This window comes from Coccinella septempunctata, chromosome 4, assembly GCF_907165205.1.
Source record: "Coccinella septempunctata chromosome 4, icCocSept1.1, whole genome shotgun sequence".
In the NCBI taxonomy this organism is placed as follows: Eukaryota; Metazoa; Arthropoda; class Insecta; order Coleoptera; family Coccinellidae; genus Coccinella; species Coccinella septempunctata.
The window spans coordinates 31,712,457-31,729,010 of NC_058192.1; the positions used below are offsets into that span (position 1 = coordinate 31,712,457).

Here is a 16,554-nt window from a genome sequence, read left to right on the forward strand (position 1 = left end):
GTAGTCAATCAATTACTAAAATTATATGTTTCATAAACATACCGATTAGATTCAATCAGAATCTGAGAGCTTAACATTCTGTTTTATCCCAGCAGTTATTGTACGAAGAATTGGGTTTTCAAGATAATTTCATAGTAACCGGAGTTAAGGCTTTTCCTGACTAAACAAGTGGAGAAAAATCTGAAATAATTAACTGCGATCTATTAGGTATATCTGATTAAATTTAAAGACAACATGATTCAACCTATAACAACAAGGGTAGGATGACGTTCATTCATCCAGTAGAATAAAAAATTTTTAATTCACAAGTGAATGAAATGACATAAGCATCGGATAAAGCGATACCTTTCATGTCATTTCATAAATCCGATAATTCTCTGGAAAGTGTTATCGTTTGATTTCTAATTTAAATGGTATAAAATTCTGTATACAACACGTGAGTAATGAATGTTTATTTATTCGAAAAAATAATAATGACAATATCAGTTAAAAGAACACCATAGGGGCACTTCAATCGGACCTGCTATGGCTCGAAAGACAGAATCCAATTCATTCACATAACAGAGTGTCGAGATGACCTTGGAGCCTAGGAAGCTAAATCATTTCAGTTGTGCAAATGCAACTTGGTTTACTCGTATCCACTGTTGCCAGATTTAGGACGCAACATTATGCGTCGTGTGAAAGATGTATATTGACTGTATATCAGTTTACATCATTTGAAGCGCCCCCGAAGCGGAATTTGCGTGAACTAAAAATATACTTCAGGTTTCATGAGAAGCACTTTACTGCGTCTGGAGATATGTTTTTCAACATAGAATAACTCTTTTATCAAAAGATGAATGGAATCTATAATTGTTCCAAAGATAGCTCTTGACGTCCTTAACAAATTGCGACCACCCCTGTCGTTGAATCCCTCGAAATACGAGAGAAAATGTTGAAAAACAATGCTGCGTCCGGTATACGGACGCAGTATTATTCAGGACGCAATAGTGTATGGCCCAAAGACAATGTATGGACGCAACATAGTATGCTGGATAAATATATATATTTTTTTTTTTTTTTTTTTTTTTTTTTTTTTTTTTTAGTTCCACACATATTCGTGGGTTTCTCGCGACTACCCGGACTTGCCGTCAAGGGTAGTCCCGTGCTGCTGCTAGTGAGGGTATAAGGTTTTCCTTATTATATTCACTGTTCCCAGTATAACCGCCTTTTGCATCCACATAATCGTGTTTTGCGGCAGCTTCAATTCGAGTAGATGTTGGGTGGTTTTTCTGTGGACGAGACCGTTGGCAGATATTATCAGCGGCATTATTCTCGCATCCCTCAACTTCCACATATCCCGGATTTGTTGTGCCAGCGCTTCATATTTTGTCATCTTTTCGGTGTATGTTTTCGTTAAGTTCTGGTCCTGCGGCACAGCAAAGTCTATGATGATTGCTGTTTTATTGACCTTATCGAATATTACCATATCGGGTCTATTGTGTACGACCCTACTGTCGGTTATTATTGTTAAGTCCCAGTATATATATATATATATATATATATATGTTAGAAAACTATGGGTACTCGGCAAGGGGCTGGTTGTAAACAGAGACAACTATTTGTCGTTCGATTGTCTATATTTCGAGCCTATTGTTGGGCTCTTCATCAGGACACTAAAATATACATACAATCAGAGGCTTTATAACAAGAAAAGAATGAACCCATGCAACAAGGTGTTTCACTCACCGAGCAACTCAGTTGACATTCAAAAAAATCTGCAAGAGCAAGGTATTCAAACGGATCATTGATCTTAGAGGACCCATGAACAACAGAAATTATCATCACATATTAAAAAACACACAATTAAAATATGAAAATCAGCATGTCTGACAGTTGAACCTCTAGGTTATGAAGCACATAAAAGTAGCGACATCAACAAACCATCGAGTTGGTTAATAATTAATTCAACTGTGCTGGCCAATTAAATTATAACATTTCAGCCGAAAATGCACAACATATACAAATTACCATACATAAAAAGGTGTTAACTATATTCTCACCTATTTTTATCTAAATACAAAAGGTAGCTATATATATTACTAATTCCGCTAATGTCCGTCCTTTTGTTAATGCTATTGTCAGTGTTCACTATTCGGCACATTTCCAGAAACAATAGCATTAACAAAAGGACGGACATTAGCGGAATATATATATATATATATATATATATATATATATATATATATATATATATATATATATATATATATATATATATATATATATATATATATATATATATATATATATATATTATACTTTAGATAATGATCGTTGAATGATATATTATTTAATAAGGGATGTCGATCAACACACTGATGAGGTATTTACTCTTTATTCATAATAGCCTAGCTTTCGGAAACGGTTGTTTCCTTCCTCAGGGCAGCTGTAAAATTATACCATGAAAAAACAGACAAACAAAAACATCATAGACCTCCTACCGAATACGAGCTCCAGTGTTATACGGCAATATAGTCATGAAATCAAAACTTAAAAATAATTTGAGCTTCTACAATTTCTTAATAAATCAATCACATGTACTGGAAGTGTCAAAAACAAAACAAGGTTAGAAACGTACAGAACATAGAGTCTTATTTTTATTATTAACCGTCAACTGGACCATCGAAGAATGGTCTGTTTCTTGTATACTCTAACAGATAAGCATAGATGGGACTTAAACCTTGCGTATCTGTTTTTTTATTAATTTGACTTCTTTGAGTTTTTATATTAATCATTTCTAAGATGCATCTTTTTCTATAGTTGGAATTTGTGTCTAGAATTTTAACGTTATCAAAGTCAATATTATGGGAAAGGCGGTTTGCATGGGTTGAGAGGGCACACCTTGGGTTATTAGTCCTTATGTCACTTTTGTGTAATGTTATTCGGTTTTTTAGCCATTGCGACGTTTGGCCTACATAAGTTTCATGGCAACTATCACATTCGATTTCATACACTACACTTGATCTCAGACTCACTGGCACTGGGTCTTTTAACCTGGAGTATAGGTCGGACACTCTCTTCTTGCATTGTGAAACTATTCTTAAATCTTTGCGGTCTCTGAAACAATCCTTGATTTTGTTTGTAAGGTTGTGAATATTGGGTAAACTACGATACACCACCTGCGTCTCTCCTATGTCTACATCCTGAGGTAGTTCTTCTCTATGTCTCGGTATATCTGATGTAGAGAACAGAAGTTTGTTCACCATTGTTTTCGGATAGGAATTCTCAAGTAACAATCCACACAATCTTCTAATACTAGAATCTCTAAATGTAATGTCACATATTCTGTTTATTCTGTTCTTTTGTTCTCTTATGAAATTTATTTTTATACCAATGGGGTGATCAGATAGAAAATGTATATATTTACCCGATGACGTACCCTTCTGGTACCAATCAAGTTTTATTGTATTGTCTACTCGACAAACTCTAGTGTCCAAAAATGGGACTGAATTATTATCATCTTCTCTCTCCACTGTGAATTTTAAGTTCTGGTCAAAACTGTTGAACACTTCTATAATTTCGTCAATTCCTAGCAACGGTAAGGCTATTATAAGATCATCTACATATTTCTTGAGGAACGCCAGTGTAAATGTCAACTTTGGTATGCTTATTGCCAGTAAATAGTCCATAACGTAGAGGGCCAGAATTGGGCTGAGTGGTGAACCCATAATACAGCCAAATGTCTGCAGGTAAAACTTTCCATCAAACACAAAGCAGCCAGAATCTAGAAGGAAGGAAATTATCTCCTTAAAGTCCTCTCGAGACATACCACAGCAAGGTTCAATTTTATCCCAGTTGAAGGTTGTGAATATTGGGTAAACTACGATACACCACCTGCGTCTCTCCTATGTCTACATCCTGAGGTGGTTCTTCTCTATGTCTCGGTATATCTGATGTAGAGAACAGAAAGAAAGCTAGGCTATTATGAATAAAGAGTAAATACCTCATCAGTGTGTTGATCGACATCCCTTATTAAATAATATATCATTCAACGATCATTATCTAAAGTATTAAATTATGGTGGGATTTTTCCAATCTATAGAAACATCATTTGGCATTCAAACATCTCAGTTCATGAAAGAGTGGAGTAATAACAACCGAAAAATAGCAGGCCTACTAAATCGAAAAATATTCTTATTAGAATGCAAGAGATTAAAATTGACACCTAACCACATAGGAGCAGGAGTGAAAAGTGTACTCAGTTTGTTTGAATTCTATGTAGGAAACAAATTTAATAGAAGAGTCACCGATTTCAACAAAAACCTGGTACACAAATTACTGTCCTTAGAGGTTGAACATACACACCTCAAGATTTCACATGTTCAAAAGGAAAAAGCCTACATAGAGGAGAAATTGGAACATCTTGTACCATCAACGACCTTGCTGGAGTTTTACAGACGTCAACAGATCACTTATAAGAGAATATTCAACAAAATAAAGACCACAAACCTAAATAAAGTAAGGAATCTTCAGATGAAATCTTATAAGACAGACTATAGAGTCAAAGAAAAATGGTTTAAGAATTTATCAACGATGGAGATCCCTGAAGAGGTCAAGACGGTCCTCGCGTTGGGTGGAAAATTTAGTGTCCCAATCAATCCTAGAGAAGTTAAAGTCAAAAATTTGATAGCAGACGTGGAAGGCATTCTGGATACGGTGGAAGAGGACATACGTGACACCTTGAGAGCGAAAACAACCAACATCATAACAAGTTTTCTACACAGGAATAAAAATGTTACTAACCATTCAGATCAATTATATAAAACCACAAAAGAATTTTTAAAAACCAACGATCATCTCTTGGTATTAAACAGCGACAAAGGATCAGTGACAGTTCTCATGGAAAAAACAGATTATTTAGACAGGATGTATTCTATTATAAACACTGACAGTTTCAAACAAGTCCCTAAAGATCCAACAGCGACCATACAAAAGAAAACAAACACAATAATTACAACTCTTGAAAAACGAAATATTATCAGCAAGGAACAAGGGAGGTCGATGAGAACATACAACTCGATCAGTCCGAGAATGTACGGTAACCCTAAAGTCCACAAGAACAACTTTCCAATGCGACCAATTGTTTCGGATATACAGGGTCCTACAATTAAATTGTCAAGATATGTTGCACAAATTTTGACTGCAGCATATGACCAGAATAACCCATATTATGTGAAAGACTCTTTTGACTTTTCAACCCAAGTCAGTGGGTTACAGCTACCTCCGGAGCATGTGGTCATATCGTTAGATGTGGTTAACTTGTTCGGGAATATATCCAAAGGACTGGTGCTAACAGCTATTGATTTCAACTGGGATAAAATTGAACCTTGCTGTGGTATGTCTCGAGAGGACTTTAAGGAGATAATTTCCTTCCTTCTAGATTCTGGCTGCTTTGTGTTTGATGGAAAGTTTTACCTGCAGACATTTGGCTGTATTATGGGTTCACCACTCAGCCCAATTCTGGCCCTCTACGTTATGGACTATTTACTGGCAATAAGCATACCAAAGTTGACATTTACACTGGCGTTCCTCAAGAAATATGTAGATGATCTTATAATAGCCTTACCGTTGCTAGGAATTGACGAAATTATAGAAGTGTTCAACAGTTTTGACCAGAACTTAAAATTCACAGTGGAGAGAGAAGATGATAATAATTCAGTCCCATTTTTGGACACTAGAGTTTGTCGAGTAGACAATACAATAAAACTTGATTGGTACCAGAAGGGTACGTCATCGGGTAAATATATACATTTTCTATCTGATCACCCCATTGGTATAAAAATAAATTTCATAAGAGAACAAAAGAACAGAATAAACAGAATATGTGACATTACATTTAGAGATTCTAGTATTAGAAGATTGTGTGGATTGTTACTTGAGAATTCCTATCCGAAAACAATGGTGAACAAACTTCTGTTCTCTACATCAGATATACCGAGACATAGAGAAGAACCACCTCAGGATGTAGACATAGGAGAGACGCAGGTGGTGTATCGTAGTTTACCCAATATTCACAACCTTACAAACAAAATCAAGGATTGTTTCAGAGACCGCAAAGATTTAAGAATAGTTTCACAATGCAAGAAGAGAGTGTCCGACCTATACTCCAGGTTAAAAGACCCAGTGCCAGTGAGTCTGAGATCAAGTGTAGTGTATGAAATCGAATGTGATAGTTGCCATGAAACTTATGTAGGCCAAACGTCGCAATGGCTGAAAAACCGAATAACATTACACAAAAGTGACATAAGGACTAATAACCCAAGGTGTGCCCTCTCAACCCATGCAAACCGCCTTTCCCATAATATTGACTTTGATAACGTTAAAATTCTAGACACAAATTCCAACTATAGAAAAAGATGCATCTTAGAAATGATTAATATAAAAACTCAAAGAAGTCAAATTAATAAAAAAACAGATACGCAAGGTTTAAGTCCCATCTATGCTTATCTGTTAGAGTATACAAGAAACAGACCATTCTTCGATGGTCCAGTTGACGGTTAATAATAAAAATAAGACTCTATGTTCTGTACGTTTCTAACCTTGTTTTGTTTTTGACACTTCCAGTACATGTGATTGATTTATTAAGAAATTGTAGAAGCTCAAATTATTTTTAAGTTTTGATTTCATGACTATATTGCCGTATAACACTGGAGCTCGTATTCGGTAGGAGGTCTATGATGTTTTTGTTTGTCTGTTTTTTCATGGTATAATTTTACAGCTGCCCTGAGGAAGGAAACAACCGTTTCCGAAAGCTAGGCTATTATGAATAAAGAGTAAATACCTCATCAGTGTGTTCGATTGTCTATATTTCGAGCCTATTGTTGGGCTCTTCATCAGGACACTAAAATATACATACAATCAGATGCTTTATAACAAGAAAAGAATGAACCCATGCAACAAGGTGTCTCACTCACCGAGCAACTCAGTTGACATTCGAAAAAATCTGCCAGAGCAAGGTATTCAAACAGATCATTGATCTTAGAGGACCCATGAACAACAGAAATTATCATCACATATTAAAAAACACACAATTTAAAATATGAAAATCAGCATGTCTGACAGTTGAACCTCTAGGTTATGAAGCACAGAAAAGTAGCGACATCAACAAACCATCGAGTTGGTTAATAATTAATTCAACTGTGCTGGCCAATTAAATTATAACATTTCAGCCGAAAATGCACAACATATACAAATTACCATACATAAAAAGGTGTTAACTATATTCTCACCTATTTTTATCTAAATATACCTTGCTCTCGCAGATTTTTTCGAATGTCAACTGAGTTGCTCGGTGAGTGAGACACCTTGTTGCATGGGTTCATTCTTTTCTTGTTATAAAGCATCTGATTGTATGTATATTTTAGTGTCCTGATGAAGAGCCCAACAATAGGCTCGAAATATAGACAATCGAACGACAAATAGTTGTCTCTGTTTACAACCAGCCCATTGCCGAGTACCCATAGTATTCTAACACATATATATATATATATATATATATATATTTTTTTTTTTTTTTTTTTTTTTTTATATATATATATATATATATATATATATATATTCTTTTGAATGCCAGCAATACATTTTAGTTATCAAACAATATAATATATGTATGAGTTTCTGAGTTTCAGCAAAGGTTAGTGTAACGGGGTACCATACAATTTGGAGTATGATACAAGAGCTTAGGGAAAAACCTCAGTAAAAAAACCCTGTCTCCCCGTGAGTAGTGTAGTGATGTCAAATTTGTTTACAGAATAAGCTTTTAATACTGAAGGGCTTCCTTTCCATTGACATGAAAATTTCTTTATCCTCTTTCCATTTCAAAATAATATCCACCTAATAAGTCATCCATAGGTCCATAGTGTTAAGTAAAATTAATTTCTGCATATTTTATTATACTTACCAATGAATAGCAGACTGGATCTTTTAGAATTGGATAACTCATATGAGTTATCCAATCCTGTACATATATATACAGGGTGATTCCGGAGGAGACAGTCAGATTTTAGATGAAGTATACACTAGTTGAGGCAGTTTCGAAACAATGTTTGGTTTATGGTTGGGGGCCTTTAATGAGAGTCTACAGGGTGATTTGTCCGATTCGATCGATCAATATGATTGTCTTCTTTCAATAATTCCATTACTTTCTCAAAAATACAGGGTGAGAATTATGATAAGTTCAGATTAAGTTTGCAGGTTGAAAAAACACCCTGTACATTCCGTTTTCAAAAATTTTCTACATGCTTCAGATTCTATCATAAGTTCACATTACTGGAGCGTTTTTAATTTTTTTGGCACACATCCAGTTTTCCTAGGAAAATTTTTCAAGGATGAACAATATCGTTATTTCGCTCCAAGGCATTTAGAATATTCTGAACTGGAATGTAAACCGGTGTCGTCCAATGATACAAAGCTCTTCCTGAGTCCTAAAGTAGTTCTTTTGAATTCGAAATTCATATTTAATCACTCATCATTCTGATTTATAAAATCATTTAATCCAGAAAATATCTTTATACCTACCTACTTAAACCAAAAAATCTACAACTTATACAGAATAAATATTCGAAATATATCATGAACGGCAAAACTAAGGATTAACACAAAATTTACATAGAATGTTCGAAATGATTTCCTCTTTTTTGAATACATATTCGAGACCTTTTTATCAAATTTCCAATTGACCTTCTAATGAGGGATTGATTTTGCTTCAAGATATTACATTCCTCGAAAATCCTTTCAACTAGGTGTTCTCTACTTCTAATTTCAACCTTATAAACTCTTGTTTTCAGATATCCCCACACAAAATATTCTAAAGGGTTCAAATCAGGCGATCTTTGTGGCCAAGCAATAGGGCCTCCACGACCAATCCACCTGTTCGGATAATTTACATCCAGGTGATTTCTCACATTCAATGCAAAGTGAGGTGGTGCTTCGTCATGCTGAAAGTACATAGAGCGGATATGTACATTTTCCAATAAATTTGATAAAATATTTTTCAAAAAATCTAGGTAAATTTCACCATTTAATCTTTCCGCAAAAATGTGTGGGCCAACTAAATTTCCGTCTATTGTTCCAAGCCAAATATTGGCAGAAAATCTGTGTTGTGTATTATGACTCTTCTTCAAATGCGGGTTGTCTCTTGCCCATTCGTGGGAATTGTGGATATTAAAAATTCCATTCTTAGTGAACATAGCCTCGTCGCTGAATAGAATACGAAAAATAGTTCGTTGGTGACTAATAACCCAGCGACAAAATTGTAATCGTTGGGGCAGATCTTGTGGCAACAGTTCTTGCACCTTTTGGTAGTGGTATGGGTGGAATTGTTCTTTCTTCAAAGTCTTGCTCACTTTGCTCTGCGAAATTCCTAATTCGGTACTAATTTGACGAGTACTAATAGACGGTTCTTCCTCCACCCGTTCAACAATTTGAATCGAAATTTCATGTTGAGTAGGCCTATCAATGTGCTCTGCCTTACTAGGATATTGCCCATGTTCTTTAGAATAATGGAATACTCGTCCGAAAGTACATTTATTTGGTTGACGTCGGTTGAGAAATCGTCTATGGTATTCCATTTTGGCTTCATTTCCATTTCCGTTACAAAAACCATGAAGAAAAATCATATCCGCATATTCCGCATGAGTAAATAATTGAAGCATGTTGAAATACACTTCTTGTGACAGATTATTTATTGAATATTCTCATTCAGTGGTTCACTGTGATGGTAACCATGGATCTTAAAGAACTTGATTTATAGTTATTTAATCAACAAGGTTATTAATGAAAGCGATTAATGATTGAGATATTTTAACGTGCGAGCGGAGCGATTTTGAGTAAATCACATTGATATCGTTCTCTATAATATCTGAAAGAATGTGTGTAGCTGGTGGAAGTTGTAGTACATATACATATATTGATTACTCTCTAAGCATCATAATTTTTTTGCAACCTCCACAATTCAGCTCTACTCAATTCACCCGCTAGGTACTGTGACAGACTTTTCGTACTCTGGCCGCTCCTTACGGTTGCTCGGGCGCCAGTGGGGCAATCAGTCAAACCCCACGTCTCTCACAGAATCTCCAAAGAATTGGAGAGCCCGGGTAGACTTGAGTATCAGTGGAGAAGGGTATCGATGAAGACTAAGGCGGTAGCGTCTTCTAAGTGTCTGCTTTTCAACGGTCTTTAGGCGTCAGAAAGAGTACTTACCTCTTCTAACTAAACTCTTAGATGAAACTGATTTCAGAAATAGACTCTCACTGGCAAAATAATTGGCAACAAAAATAACAGTTCAACTATTTATTTATATTGAAATAAACTGTACACAAAAAGAAAATATACAGGTGCACTAAATCGTGGACGTCAATGGCTGGGTCTGGTCGGCGCAGGACGGCTGGCAAAATTTCATTTCAGGAAAATGAACGGTTTCGGAAATATACGGAAGTAAGTCAAGTCTCAAATGAACTAAGTGTAAAGTAATATGCACGGTTTCGGAAAAATAAACTGAATTAAGTCAAGTCTCAACTAAACTAAGTGTAAAGAAACCTGCACGGTTCCGGAAAAATATACGGAAGTAAGATATCGATTTATTTTGGGAGGATTTTGCATCTCTTCATAAGCTTTTTAGGGTTTTCACTCCCAATCTCTGAAACAAAATCAATTAAAAATGAAATCAACCATTTTAAACGAAAAATTAAAGAGTCTACGTGTATTCTATTAGATCAAGATAATAATTTGGCAAATTGTTCGGTAGGAATAGATCATATTTGGATCAATTTACTAAAGAAGGAGCTGTCATCCGGTAATTTCAAAATTAAATGAATCAACGTTTCTGTGCAGTCTCTGTTTCTGTGTGTTGACAATTAATGTCAGACAAAAAGCGACAATTCAGAAGATTTTCAGTAGATTTTTTCGTCTGATGAAGGAGTCTGATATAGACTCCGAAACGTTACAAAGAATTATAATTTCAACGTTATTTATTTTGAGTTCATTGTCAGGCAACAATTTTTTCTAGTTAATTTGCTCCTGACAATTTAGTGCAAGAATTTACGCAGGAGCAAATCGTTGATTTCATTTTTAATTGATTTTGTTTCAGAGATTGGGAGTGAAAACCCTAAAAAGTTTATGAAGAGATACGGAAGTAAGTCAAGTCTCAATTAAACTAAGTGTAAAGAAACATGCACGGTTTCGGAAAAATATACGGAAAGTAAGTCAAGTCTCAATTAAACTAAGTGTACAGAAACATGCACGGTTTCGGAAAAATATACGGAAGTAGGGCAAGTCTCAATTAAACTAAGTGTAAAGAAACATGCACGGTTTCGGAAAAATATTTCAACCAAGGCAAACCACAATTGAATGAAAAGTACGAACGGTTTAAGAAAAAAAATAAACGGAATTCAGTCAAGTCAAAATTTAAAAGCACCAGTTCACCGGGGTACGCCCTCTATCTCTGTAGTTTGTCTATGATCTCTGTCGGTGTCCTTCGGTCTCTCTCTCTCTCTCTCTCTTGGTGACCTCAAGATGGCTGACTGTCAAACAGCGGCCACAGAGTCCGGCGGTGAGGGTATTTGACGGTTATGGAATCCCAACTCTATGCTCGGCGAATCTAACCTATAACTATAATTCAAACGGTTGGAAATCGGGATGAAACGGTCAAATATTCAAGAATCGGAAAAGTCAGGGGGGCCCAACGTCCTCCTGGGACCCAAATGCCACCCTACGGTAACGGAAAGCACTATATACAGCAGGGAATGGTTAGCTCACGGTTTTCAGCCAAGCAAAAGTCTAGAGAGAATATTATTCCATAAAGGTGCAATGAAGCGGTAATAATTTCAAGAATCACTTGCCTTATGCCGCCCACAGACTTCGTTCTTTTCCATCCGTTCGAATCGCCACGATTCGAACCGTCGTTCCAAAAACGCCAAAAACCGATGTGTGTGGTGAAAAACCGTCGTTCCGAATCGTCGGTTTTTCACCACACACATCGGTTTTTGGCGTTTTTCGACCGACAATACCTATCATAATAATTATACTGAATAAAAACTTATATTCCTTGACATCAATCTCAACTACAGATAAGTTTTAAAGAAAAATTGTATGAAATCCGAATTTAAACCAGAATAATTTTGCAACTGTTCTTTGTACATTAATGAAACTTCCTACAGAGGTGGACATACATCATGGTATCATATTTTGAAAAACTCAGGGTGGTCCCAAAGTCACTAACAAAGTTACATTCAGTTACTTATACAGCTTCATGGAACAGCTTGTATAACGAAACTTAACGTGGTGGGCGGTGTTTGGATATCTGTGATATCTTGTTATTCAGAACCCAAGGCATCATGATGAAATTCTGAAAATCAGGAGAATTATCATCAACATTTAAAGATTCATTTTTCCGTAGCTGCAATTTTGGAACGCCCTATAGAACAAACCGGATGTAAGACCTTCGTGAAAATCTGATATATTGTTCTTAAGGTTGATATAAATATAATATGTAAAAATGGTGAAAATTCACTGGACCCGCTTTCCCTAAGTAATTGTGCGGGGTTCTTTGTCAGTTATTTTGGATTACAAAAAATTCTTACCCACTTCTGCCTCCTTCTCTGCAGTGCTTGAAATTCAATTAATACATTTAATACAATTAATACAATACATTTAATACAATTAATACAATACATTTAATACATTTAATACAATTAATCAATATTTTAAAAATCTTTGAGTTTAAATATACTTACGTATAAGCATTGTTTATGAATTCTGAAGAAATAATATCAACGAGATAGCTCTGACGCTTTGTGTCGAAACCATGCCTAGAGACCTTTTCCTACAGCACTTCACTTGATGACTTGATTGAAGTAGATCCCTCAGATTGAAATAATTCAAAAATGTATTCAATGTCTTCTGTTTTTTAGCTGGTATATCAAAAAATTTCGAATGTACTATTATCTGAGCCTCGTTCTGAGCTCACAAAGGAATTTCATAAAGTGTGTCAGAAAAGGGCTTAGTGCTCGCAAAATCGAATTACTTCCACAAAGTGCTTTGTAATCGATAGCCTTTTGTCAAAAGTCGGTGCTTAGTTCTCGAGACTCGGGAGCACTTTTTGTCAGTGCTTGGTGCTTAGTGCTCGAAGCATTTTATCAGTTCTCGGCACATCTCTGGTTGGACTGATTATTGTGGGTTATCCTTGCGAAATGGCAATATGGCATCGCGGACTTTTTTATAGAACTTCATGAGTTCTACAAAATTCTTTTTGGTAATTTTTCCCTACCTCTTATATTTTTCTCATCGTCGTCCATGATAGCCGAACAGAAATAGACTCCTCTCGACATTTCAACAGTAATCAGTAACAAATTATTCATATAAATCTTTCTCTTGAATCACTGTATCCAACCGCTGCGTAGTTTTTAAGATCTAAGCATATATCTACAGGGTAAGACAGCGGAATAGACTTTGTTTTATAATAGTGATTAATTCATCCACATATAAATCGTGACTACTACCAGATTCCAACGTTTTTAGAAAAGAACTTAGAACCTCAATAATTGGGCTGGATGCTTAAAAATGAAATCCTAGAGTGCATAAGAACGTTATTACTTCCAGCACCAGCCGAACTAGTAAACATAATAATTAAATTGTAATTGCAAAAATGTTGTGGTTCCCGCTGTGGATTCGGAAATTCAGAAAGAAATTCAGAAAATCTACTATGTTCTTCAGCTTGTGTCCAGTGCAATGGACAAGCTTGCCTCAACGCTGCACTGTAAGTATTCCCGATGAAGAAAGCACATAAGATCCTGAAGGTTTGGAGATGGATATGACCGATAATGTTGATGATGACAACATTTTTGAGGGAAGAAGGCGACGACGAAGAAGAAGATAAAATAACAATTTTATTATAATTAAAATCCACAAAAATCCTTTCAATATTTAAACCAGGGGCGGATGGGCTACCTCGAACCGGCCCGGGAATTTTCTTCCAGACCGGCACACTTCAAGAACGAAAAAAGTAGTTTTAAGGTGGGGGTTCAGTGGAGTAGCTAGCTTGAGGTGCCATGAAAAAAAAATTTTGATGAGCAACCCCTAAGGATGGCATCTGAGAAGCAATTTTTAATTTTTTTCTTACAATTCAGAAAACTGTCGATGAAGCGATGAAAAAATTGGGCGATGTTCATATACAGGGTGTTCTACAAGCTCTATGACAAACTTTGACAGAAGGTTGCTGTGCTTCTTTTGGAATTTTTTTTCCTATGAACATGTAGTTATTAATATGTTTTAGATATTACAGAGGAAAGATATTTTTAGCGTTTTTAAATTTCCATCATAAATACAGCAAGTTTTGTTGATGATCGAAACGGGTTGACGATCATATGTATGTTTTTAATTTCAGATAATTCAAATGAATTAGGTATTTATGTTTGTATCCATAAGTAAGATTTCATTTGAACATCTGCTGCTTTCTAGTCATGATTAAGGACAACCCAATTGTTTTGTATGTGATCAAACAATAAATGTCCGAAACGTCGACAAAATTCAACTGGGCTTAATTCCCCTTTTACCAGTACATATACATAGTCCAATATAGCCACGAATTTTCAAATTCAATATTATCAAGAATGGACATGAATCATCCCACTATGAACATAGGTCCGATTTGTTTTCGTTCAGGAGTTACAAGCATTTTTTTTTCATGTTTTGATTGAGTAGGTCGACAGAAAATATCGAAAATATGTCCATAATGAACATGTATATATGATCACTGCAGAATCCATATGCAATTAGACAAAGACGATGTCAGCAACATTTCAATGTAAACGTTTGCGGTGGGATTTCAGCAATGATTTGATGCCAGTATATCTTATACGTGATCGTTTAAATGCAGATTGGTACAAACATTTTTTGAAGCACAAAATGTTCATTGATGACTCAGAGCTCAACATTGTTGGGAATATGTGGTATCAGCACGATAATGTACCTCCACATAGTGGCAGACAAGTACTCAGTTGGCTGAATAAACAATACTATACGAACCAATACAATGGCTATATCGTTCGCCTGATCTAAATCCCTTACATTTTTATTTATGTGGACATATGAAGCACCTTGTTGATCATGTTGAAATCCAATCTCATCAACAATTACTTGACAGAATTCAAGATGCAGCAAACCAAATACGAAACGACCCAAATCTGATCCGCCGAGTAACGGCATCTTTAGTTCGTCCATGTGTGAAGTTTGCATTCAAGCCGAAGGTGGACACTTTGAACAATTTTTATAGTCTCAAAATTTGAATTTATTAATATGATTTGGACATAAAAATATTATTTTTCAAATGATTTTATCTTCTGAACAAAAACGAATCGGATATATGTTCATAAAAAAAATGTTCAGAATAAGCACACCTACCATCTGTCAAAGTTTGTCATAGAGTTTGTAGAAGACCCTGTATAATTGCAAGGGGTAGAAAAAACACCTCTTAATCCGTTCCACGAAATTTTTTCCTTATTCATATAATACTTTTAAGAAATTAATTTTTGACGGCTTGATTTATTTCCAAAAAATCGTCATCAAGTGACAGTTTCCACCTAGTTGGCGGATATCATCCTGACATGCAACTTAGTTCACGTGCTCTATCTTGATTTGCAGATATATCGACTCCTAGGTAATTGAAGACCACGGCTTGCTCTATTAGTTTGTCGTCCACCACCAGCTTGCATCTTAATGACTCCTTGCTTATAAGAATTGTTTTTGTTTTTTCGATGGATATTCTCATGTTGAATCGTTTACTTATGGTATGGAATGCGTATAAAAGCCTTTGCAGATCATCTTCATTTTGGGATATAAAAACGGCGTCATCGGCGTAACATTTCCCCTATATTCAATCTATATCCTGGTGCTTCTCGTTTGATCCATAACTAAGTTGAACGGAAGGGGACTTAAAGAGTAAACGTAAACCTGACGTTATCGGTACATCCTTGGTTAGGTTGTGGTTTACCGAGATTTGCGTCGTTGTGTTGGAGTTAAGCTCTTCAACTATAGGTATTATATTATTTGGGATACCTTTGTTTCGCATTATTTGCAGGACATCATCCAGTCTTACTCTATCAAAGGCCTTAGTAAAGTTTATGAAACTCATAATTGCTGGCTTAGCATATTCAATTGATTTCTCCACTATCTGTCTAATAACAAATACGGCATCCACCTTCCATCTATTCTTCCGGAAACCCTGCTGTTCTTCTGAAATGCTACAGCATCCTGTCAATATATCCTCCGTAATTTTGGTGAATAGATAGATAGATAGATAGATAAATATCTTTATTTCAAATTATGTACAACATAGAGTGAAATAGTGTCCTAAAAATATACATTTACAATTAACTACCCTTTGATGGATTACTTAACCTAAAATCAAAGTACTCTGACAATGAATATGGTTCTAAATCTATTAACATCTTTTTTACTTTTTGCTTGAAGAATTTTACATTATTAATAACCCTTAAACTAATTGGTAAATGATTATAT

The 16,554-nt window shown here is 35.4% G+C and overlaps 1 protein-coding gene and 1 long non-coding RNA gene across 2 annotated transcripts in view; one reads left to right on the forward strand and one right to left on the reverse strand.

The window, feature by feature from the left end:
- Positions 1-16,554, forward strand: part of LOC123311362 — a 1,278,848-nt gene that overhangs the window by 641,503 nt on the left and 620,791 nt on the right. The gene's annotated exons all lie outside the window — the stretch shown is intronic.
- On the reverse strand, positions 2,362-2,587 carry LOC123311383. Its single transcript, XR_006537482.1, has 2 exons — positions 2,484-2,587; positions 2,362-2,428 (listed from the first exon to the last, which is right to left on the reverse strand). It is a non-coding gene; the product is annotated as an uncharacterized LOC123311383 (long non-coding RNA).